This window comes from Ornithorhynchus anatinus, chromosome 2 (assembly GCF_004115215.2).
Source record: "Ornithorhynchus anatinus isolate Pmale09 chromosome 2, mOrnAna1.pri.v4, whole genome shotgun sequence".
Taxonomy (NCBI): domain Eukaryota; kingdom Metazoa; phylum Chordata; class Mammalia; order Monotremata; family Ornithorhynchidae; genus Ornithorhynchus; species Ornithorhynchus anatinus.
In genome coordinates this window covers 154666227-154675351 of record NC_041729.1, presented here as the reverse complement: position 1 = coordinate 154675351, position 9125 = coordinate 154666227, and the positions used below count along the sequence as shown (strand labels likewise).

The window sequence follows — 9125 nt, the reverse complement described above, 5'->3', positions numbered from 1 at the left end:
AATTAAAAAAAAGACCAGTAAGGGGAAACATATAAGTTAAAGAAACCTGTATCATAGGTTTTGTTTCATTCTGTCTCATATTCCATGATTTATTTTGATTACTCTTGTAAATCTCCCTCTCAGGGTAGCACCTGGAGAGTTTTCAGTATTCTACCAGTCTCGACTATGGGAGGGAGAATCAAGCAGAGGCATATCCAAGCTCGAAAAGCAGCTTGACTTAGGGAAAAGAGCACAGGCTTGGGAGTCAAAGGAAATGAGTTCTAATCCCGGCTCTGCCACTTGTCTGCTGTGTGACCTTGGGCAAATGACTTAACTTCTCTGTGCCTCAGTTACCTCACCTGTAAAATGGGGATTAAAAGTGTGACCCCCATGTGGGACAACCTGATTACCCTGTGTCTACCCCAGCACTTAGAACAGTGCTTGGCACATAGGAAGCACTTAACAAATACCATAATAATAATAATAATTATTATTATTTCATCCATTCCATTCCTAGCTTAGGGAGGGGTTAGTGAGTGGAAGGCCCTCTGCTACAAGTCAAAACTCACCTTTGCTGGGCAGCAGTGGATTGGGAGTGAGTCAAGGGCAGAGACTCAAGTTTACTGTGAGGAAGGAGGTGATAGTAAACCACTTGCAGATTTTTACCAAGAAATCTCTATGGATCTACGACCAGAATGATTGCAGATGGAGGTGGGGCGTTCTGGGAGAGATATGTCCTTGGCGTTGCTATGGGTCAGAGACGACTCAGCAGCATAAAGACAAGAGTCTTGCAAATAAGAGTGAAAGTTCCTTGAAGGAGAGGAATCTGTCACATCTTTTTTCTATATTTCCAAAGTGACTAGAATAGTTCAATGCACCAAACAGGTACTCAATAAATATTAATACTACTATTGGTATTCCCCTCTCAGGGTCGCACCTGGAGAGTTTCCAGTACTCTACCAGTCTCAGCTATGGGAGGGAGAGTCGAGCAGAGGCCTATCCATTCCGTTCCTAGGTTGCGCAGGGGCTAGCGAGTGGAAGGCCAACTGCTACAAGTCAAAATTCACCCGTGCTGGGCAGCAATGGCATGGGAGAGAGTCAAGGGCGGAGACTCAAGTTGACTGCGGGGAAGGCAGCAGTGGTAAACCACTTCCTGACTTTTACCAAGAAAACTCTACGGATCCACTACCAGAACGATTGCAGAAGGAGAGCGGGGGTTCTGGGAGAAACGTGTACGTGGTGTCATTATGGGTAGAAAACGACTCGACGACAAGACGAGACTACTGGTACTATACTATAACTTGTGTTTGTATGTGTGTGTGTGTGTGTGGTATTTGTTAAATGCTACCTGCCAGGCCCTGTACTAAGCGTTGGGGTACATACAAGATAATCAGATCTCACATGGGGTTCCCGGTCTAAGTAGTAACAGGTATTGAATACGCATTTTGCAGATGAGGAAACTGAGTCATAGAAAAGTTAAGTGACTTGACCAAAGTGCCACAGCAGACAAGTGGCAGAGCTGCGATTGGAACCCGAGTCCTCTGATTGCCAGGCCTGTGCTCTTTCCCCTAGGTCATGTTCTAGTACACATTCCAGAACGGCTTGGACAGAAGATGGGACCTTCTGAAGAAGGTGTGTCCGTGGAACTGCTATGGGTTAGAAATGAATTGACGGCATTTGAAGAAGAAGAATGTTCTACTACTACCACCATATGACTGTTTTCTTAAAAATTCCTATCTGGGATGATGTGACATACTTGAACATATAATTGCTGAGAACAATAAAAAATGGTTAATCTTTTCTGCTTGCAACAATAAATACCTCTATTACTTTGGATCAAGACATGTTTTAGAATTCCTCACATCAGAAACAAAGAAATTTTATGTTACGATGCCAATCTTTTTTTTTTCTTTCTGGAACTAAATTCTCAACAAGAAAAAAAAGTCAAACGTACAAATGAAAACAATTCTTTTCTCAAGGAAAAATATTGATGATTTTTATCAAGTAACTCCTTATTCCGAGCCTCGTCTCTCAGATCATTTAAAGAAAACAAAACTCTCAACAGGACCAGTTTATGATAATAGGTATTTTTAGGTCATATTTGAAGGGAAATCACCAAGAGATTTCCAGAATCATTTCATTTTCTTTTAGTATAACAAAGCTCTTGAAAGTAGCAATTTTATTCATAATAATAATTGTGGTATTTGTTAAGCACTTACTATGTGCCAAGCACTGTTCTAAGCACTGGGGTAGCTACAAGGTAATCGGGTTGGACACAGTCCCTGTCCCACATGGGGTTTGCAAGTCTTAATCTCCATTTTACACTTAACACAGAAGTTAAGTGACTTGTTCAAGGTCAAACAGTTGACATGTGGCAGAGCCAGAATTAGAACCCACATCCTCTGACTCCCAGACCCGCGCTTTTTCCACTAGGCCATGCTTGAGTAGAATCTAGCATCCCCCAGCCCCTGGGCTCTCCCTTGCCCGGACACATGCAAACTGTGGTCAAACACAAATTCTCTCTGCATGAGGGAAATGGGGCATGCCTAAAGGAGAAAGGCAGGAGGCGATGTCCATCCATCAATCAATGACTTGTATTTTTTGAGTGTTTACTATGTTCATTCTTTCATTCATTCAATCGTATTTATTGAACGCTTACTGTGGACATAGCACTGTACGAAGCACTTGGAAAGTACAATTCGGCAACAGATAGAGGCAATCACTTCCCAACAATGGGCTCACAGTCTAGAAGGGGGAGACAGACAACAAAACAAAACAAGCAGGCAGGCATCAATACCATCAAAATAGATATATGGAATCTTAGATAAATGCACATCATTAATAAAATAGAGCAATAAATATGTACAAATATATGCTGAGCACTGTAGCAATGTGCCCTAATGACAACAGTGTGGGCCTGGGAGTCAGAATTCATTCATTCATTCATTCATTCATTCATTCAATAGTATTTATTGAGCGCTTACTATGTGCAGAACACTGTACTAAGCGCTTGGAATGTACAAATCGGTAACAGAGACAGTCCCTGGCTTTTGACGGGCTTACAGTCTAATCGGGGGAGAACAGTCTAATCGGGGGAGAACAGTCTAATTGGGGGAGAACAGTCTAATCGGGGGAGAATGACCTGAGTTCTAATCCCAGCTCTGCTACTTGCCTGCTCTGTGACCTTGGGCAAGTCACTTAACTTCTCTGGGCCTCTGTTTCTCCATCTGTAGAATGGGGATGAAATCCTTCTCCCTCCTACCTAGACTGTAAGCTCCACGTGGGATAGGGGCTGTGTTCAACCTGATAACCTTACATCTACCCCAGTGCTTAGAACAGTGCTTGGTACAAAGTAAGTCCTTAACAAATATCATAATAATAATAATAATGATAATAATAATAATAATAGTAATCAATGGCATTTAGTGAGTGCTTACAGAGTGCAGAGCACTGTACTAAGCACTTGAAAGAGAACAATACAATAGAGTTACAATAATAATAATAACGTTATTATTATTATGGAATTTGTTAAGGACTATGTGCCAAGCAGTGGAGTAGACACAAGCAAACCGTGTTGGACACAATCCCTGTCCCTCATGGGTTTCACAGCTTCAATCCCCATTTTACTGGTGAGGTAACTGAGAAACAGAGAAGTTAAGTGATTTGCCCAAAGTCATTCAGCAGACATGTGGCATAGACAGGATTAGAACCCATGGCCTTTTGACTCCCAGGCTCTATCCTCTATGCCATGCTGCTTCTCTTGTATGTAGTAAGTGCTTTACAAGCACCATAATAATAATAATTATTATTATCATTACACTAGAACAATAAACAGACACATTCCCTGCCCACAACAAGCTCTATGACCCCATGGAGCTTGTGACTTTTCTGGTGTCCCTTTCGGGGTCACAGATGGAATTCCTTTTCAAGGAAAGAATCCAGAAAAGGGTGACAGGTTTTTAGGAAGCAGATTGCTTACATCATCCCAGCTGCAAGGGGAGAAATTCAGGTTGATTCCAAATAACATTCCTGGGTAATAAGGAAGCAGGTGAGGTGGGGAGGCTTTTTTGCTCATGTGTACATGAGCTGCCTTCATGGCTCTCCCCCAAATGGGCCTGGACCCATCATTCCATAAAGGGAACGGAAGAAGCAATGTGGCCTAATGGAAAGCACAATAATAATAATAATGTTGGTATTTGTTAAGCGCTTACTATGTGCCGAGCACTGTTCTAAGCGCTGGGGTAGACATAGGGGAATCAGGTTGTCCCTCGTGGGGCTCACAGTCTTAATCCCCATTTTACAGATGAGGGAACTGAGGCACAGAGAAGTTAAGTGACTTGCCCACAGTCACACAGCCGACAAGTGGCAGAGCTGGGATTCGAACTCATGAGCCCTGACTCCAAAGCCCATGCTCTTTCCACTGAGCCACGCTGCTTCTGGGAGTCAAAGGTCCTGGGTTCTAATTCTGCCTCTGCCAATTGCTTGCTGTGTGACCCTGGGCAAGCCACTTAACTTCACTTTGCCCAGTTCTCTCATTCTCCCTCCTACTTAGACTGTGAGCCCCATAATAATGAATAATATTTTGTGGGCCAGGGACTATGTCCAATCCAGTTAACTTGTATCTAGTTATTTATATTAATGTCGGTCTCCAACATTCTAGACTGTATGCTCATTGTGGGCAGGGAATGTACCTGTTTATTGTTGATTGTACTCTCCCGTTTGCTTAGTACAGTGCTGTGCACACAGTAAGTGCTCAATAAATACGATTGAATGAATGAATGAATACTGCCAGCCTTTAGAAGAGTGTTTGGCACATAGTAAGTGGTTAACATCATAAAAAAAAAAGAGGTGATCTGCCTCTGCCTGACTCAAGTTGTTGGCAAGAAAAGCCCGCTGGAGCTCAACTTGATCTGCAGGGCCAGAGAGGGTCCACACAAAGGCTGCTTGGGCAGGCTTGGGCAGGGTTAAAGGAAACGAGCCACCTGGATATACACCCGCATACAGCATGATCTAGTGGATAGAGTACAGGCCTGGGAGTCAGAAGGTCATGGTTTCTAATTCCGACTCCGCCACTTGTCTGCTGTTTGGCCTTGGGCAAACCACTTCGCTTCTCTTTGCCTCAGTTACCTCATCTTTAAAATGGGGATAAAGAATGTGAGCCCTGTAGGGGACATGAATTGGGTCCAACTGGATATGCTTGTATCCACCCCAGTACTTAGTACAGAGCCTGGCACATAGTAAGCACTTAACAAATACTATTGTTATTGCTATTATTTTCTGATAGATGGTGGGGACTCCCATTGTAAAGGATAGAGAGACTTCAGTCGAGTCATGAAGATTTGAGGTCCAAGAACCTTTGGGAAGAAATTCCCAAACAGAGGTCTGCACAGTGACTCTTGCCCTTTCTCATCGCGCCCAACATGTTTCCCTGGGCAAGGGGTGCAATGAACTGGTAGATGGGTAGGAGTGTGGCACATTGGAAAGTACACATGATCAGTCTCCTCTGCCACATGCCTGCTTTGTGACCTTGGTCAAGTTGCTTACTTCTCTGTGCTCAGTTTTCCCATTTGTAAAATAAGATTCAATACTCGTTCTCCCTCCCCCTTACATTGTATAGGGTGGAGACTATGTCTAATCTTAATCGTTTGTATCTATTTCAGCATTTAGTAAGCATAGTAAGTGAGGGAAGGGATGGTGAGCCCCTGGAGGGATAGGGTTTGTGACTAATTGCCAACTTCATGCTCTTTCCCAGCTCTTAGTACAGAGTTCTACACAGTAAGCACTTAATAAAGACTGTAAACTCGTTAGGGGCTCTCTCCCAGCTCTTAGTACAGTGCTCTGCACGCAGTAAGCACTTAAAAATTGTAAGTTCATTATGGGCAGGGAACATGTCTGTAAATTCTTCTGTATTGTACTTTCCCCAGTGCTTAGTACAATGCTCTGCATACAGTAGGTGTTCAATTAACACCATTGATTAATGATAATAATAATAATATTTGTTAAGTGCTTACTATCTGCCAAGTATTGTTCTAACCACTGGGATGGATACAAAGTAATCAGGTTGTCCCACAAGGGACTCACAGTCTTAATGCCCATTTTACAGATGAGGTAACTGAGGCACAGAGAAGTTAAGTGGCTTGTCCAAGATCACACAGCAGACAAGTAGCAGAGGCGGGATTAGAACCCACAACCTCTGATTCCCAAGCCAGTGCTCTTTCCACTAAGCCACACTGCTTCTCTAAAAATAATAATTATAGTTCTTGTTAAGCACTTATTATGTGGCAAGCACTGTTCCAAGCCCTGGGGTAGATACAAGGTAGTCAGGTTGGACACAGTCCCTGTCCCACATAGGGCGTACACTCTTAATCCCCACTTTTACAGATGAGGTAACTGAGGCCCAGAGAAGTGATGTGCCCAAGGTGACACAGCAGACATGTGGCAGAGCCAGGATTAGAACCCATGACCTCCCAACTCCCAGGCTCGTGCTCTAGGCCACTAAGCCACAATTGTTTGATTAACTGATTAACAAATACTTTTACTACTACTAGTAAGTGCTCAACAAATACAATTATTATTATTATTCTGTAAAATGGGAAGAGCACATCAGCTCACCCCAACTCTTAGACTGTGAGTCCCACATGGGATAGGAATAATGTTTGGATGTGATTGTATCTACCCCAGTATGTAGCACAAAATAAGCACTTAATAAATGCTTAGCAGCTTAGCCTAATGGAAAGAGCAGCAGCCTGGGAGTCAGAGGACCTGGGTTCTAACCCCAGCTCTGTCACTTACCTGCTGTATGCAAATCACTTGTGTAAATCATTTAACTTCTCTGTGCCTCAATTCCCTCCCTTATCTGTAAAATGGGGATTCAATACCTCTTCTCCCACCTAATTAAGAATGTGAGTCCCATATGGGATAGGGACTATGACCAACCTAATACCTTGTATTTTCCCCAAAGCTTAGTTAGCACTCAACAAATAATAATAATAGAAGTTAAGTGACTTGTCCAAAGTCACATAGCTGACAAGGGGCTTTTGTTTTGTTTTTATTTTGTTCTGTTTTGCTTTGCTGTCTCCCCCAATTAGACTGTGAGACCATCATTAGGCAGGGTTTGTCTCTATCTGTTGCCGAATTGCACATTCCAAGCGCTTAGTACAGTGCTCTGCACAGAGTAAGTGCTCAATAAATATGATCGGTTGAGTGATTAATAATAATAATAATAATGGTATTTGTTAAGCACTTACTATGTACCAAGCATTCATTCATTCATTCAATAGTATTTATTGAGCGCTTACTATGTGCAGAGCACTGTACTAAGCGCTTGGGATGAACAAGTCGGCAACAGATAGAGACAGTCCCTGCCGTTTGATGGGCTTACAGTCTAATCGGGGGAGACGGACAGACAAGAACAATGGCACTAAACAGCGTCAAGGGGAAGAACATCTCGTAAAAACCGATGGCAAATAAATAGAATCAAGGCGATGTACAATTCATTAACAAAATAAATAGGGTAACGAAAATATATACAGTTGAGCGGACGAGTACAGTGCTGTGGGGATGGGAAGGGAGAGGTGGAGGAGCAGAGGGAAAAGGGGAAAATGAGGCTTTAGCTGCGGAGAGGTAAAGGGGGGATGGCAGAGGGAGTAGAGGGGGAAGAGGAGCTCAGTCTGGGAACGCCTCTAGGAGGAGGTGATTTTTAAGTAAGGTTTTGAAGAGGGAAAGAGAATCAGTTTGGCGGAGGTGAGGAGGGAGGGCGTTCCGGGACCGCGGGAGGACGTGACCCAGGGGTCGACGGCGGGATAGGCGAGACCGAGGGACGGCGAGGAGGTGGGCGGCAGAGGAGCGGAGCGTGCGGGGTGGGCGGTAGAAAGAGAGAAGGGAGGAGAGGTAGGAAGGGGCAAGGTGATGGAGAGCCTCGAAGCCTAGAGTGAGGAGTTTTTGTTTGGAGCGGAGGTCGATAGGCAACCACTGGAGTTGTTTAAGAAGGGGAGTGACATGCCCAGATCGTTTCTGCAGGAAGATGAGCCGGGCGGCGGAGTGAAGAATAGACCGGAGCGGGGCGAGAGAGGAGGAAGGGAGGTCAGAGAGAAGGCTGACACAGTAGTCTAGCCGGGATATAACGAGAGCCCGTAACAGTAAGGTAGCCGTTTGGGTGGAGAGGAAAGGGCGGATCTTGGCGATATTGTAGAGGTGAAACCGGCAGGTCTCGGTAACGGATAGGATGTGTGGGGTGAACGAGAGGGACGAGTCAAGGATGACACCGAGATTGCGGGCCTGCAGGACGGGAAGGATGGTCGTGCCATCCACGGTGACGGAGAAGTCTGGGAGCGGACCGGGCTTGGGAGGGAAGATGAGGAGCTCAGTCTTGCTCATGTTGAGTTTTAGGTGGCGGGCCGACATCCAGGTGGAGACGTCCCGGAGGCGGGAGGAGATGCGAGCCTGAAGGGAGGGGGAGAGGACGGGGGCGGAGATGTAGATCTGCGTGTCATCTGCGTAGAGATGGTAGTAAAAGCCGTGAGAGCGGATGAGTTCACCGAGGGAGTGAGTGTAAATGGAGAACAGAAGAGGGCCAAGAACTGACCCTCGAGGAACTCCAACAGTTAAAGGATGGGAGGGGGAGGAGGCTCCAGCGTAGGAGACCGAGAATGATCGGCCAGAGAGGTAAGAGGAGAACCGGGAGAGGACAGAGTCCGTGAAGCCAAGGTGAGATAAGGTATGGAGGAGGAGGGGATGGTCGACAGTGTCAAAGGCAGCAGAGAGGTCAAGGAGGATCAGAATGGAGTAGGAGCCATTGGATTTGGCAAGAAGGAGGTCATGGGTGACCTTAGAGAGAGCAGTCTCGGTAGAGTGGAGGGGACGGAAGCCAGATTGGAGGGGGTCTAGGAGAGAATGGGAGTTAAGGAATTCTAGGCATCGATTGTAGACGACTCGTTCTAAGATTTTGGAAAGGAAGGGTAGTAGGGAGATAGGACGATAACTGGAGGGGGAAGTGGGGTCAAGAGCGGGTTTTTTTAGGATGGGGGAGACGTGGGCATGTTTGAAGGCAGAGGGGAAGGAGCCCTTGGAGATCGAGTGGTTAAAAATAGAAGTTAAGGAAGGGAGGAGGGCAGGGGCGATGGTTTTAAGAAGGTGAGAGGGAATGG

General features: G+C 45.2%; 1 non-coding gene across 1 annotated transcript; it reads left to right on the top strand.

The window, feature by feature from the left end:
* The first annotated feature begins 898 nt into the window (after window positions 1–898).
* LOC114809884 lies at window positions 899–1036 on the top strand. Its single transcript, XR_003757656.1, has one exon. It is a non-coding gene; the product is annotated as a small nucleolar RNA SNORA7 (small nucleolar RNA).
* The last annotated feature ends 8089 nt before the right edge of the window (window positions 1037–9125 follow it).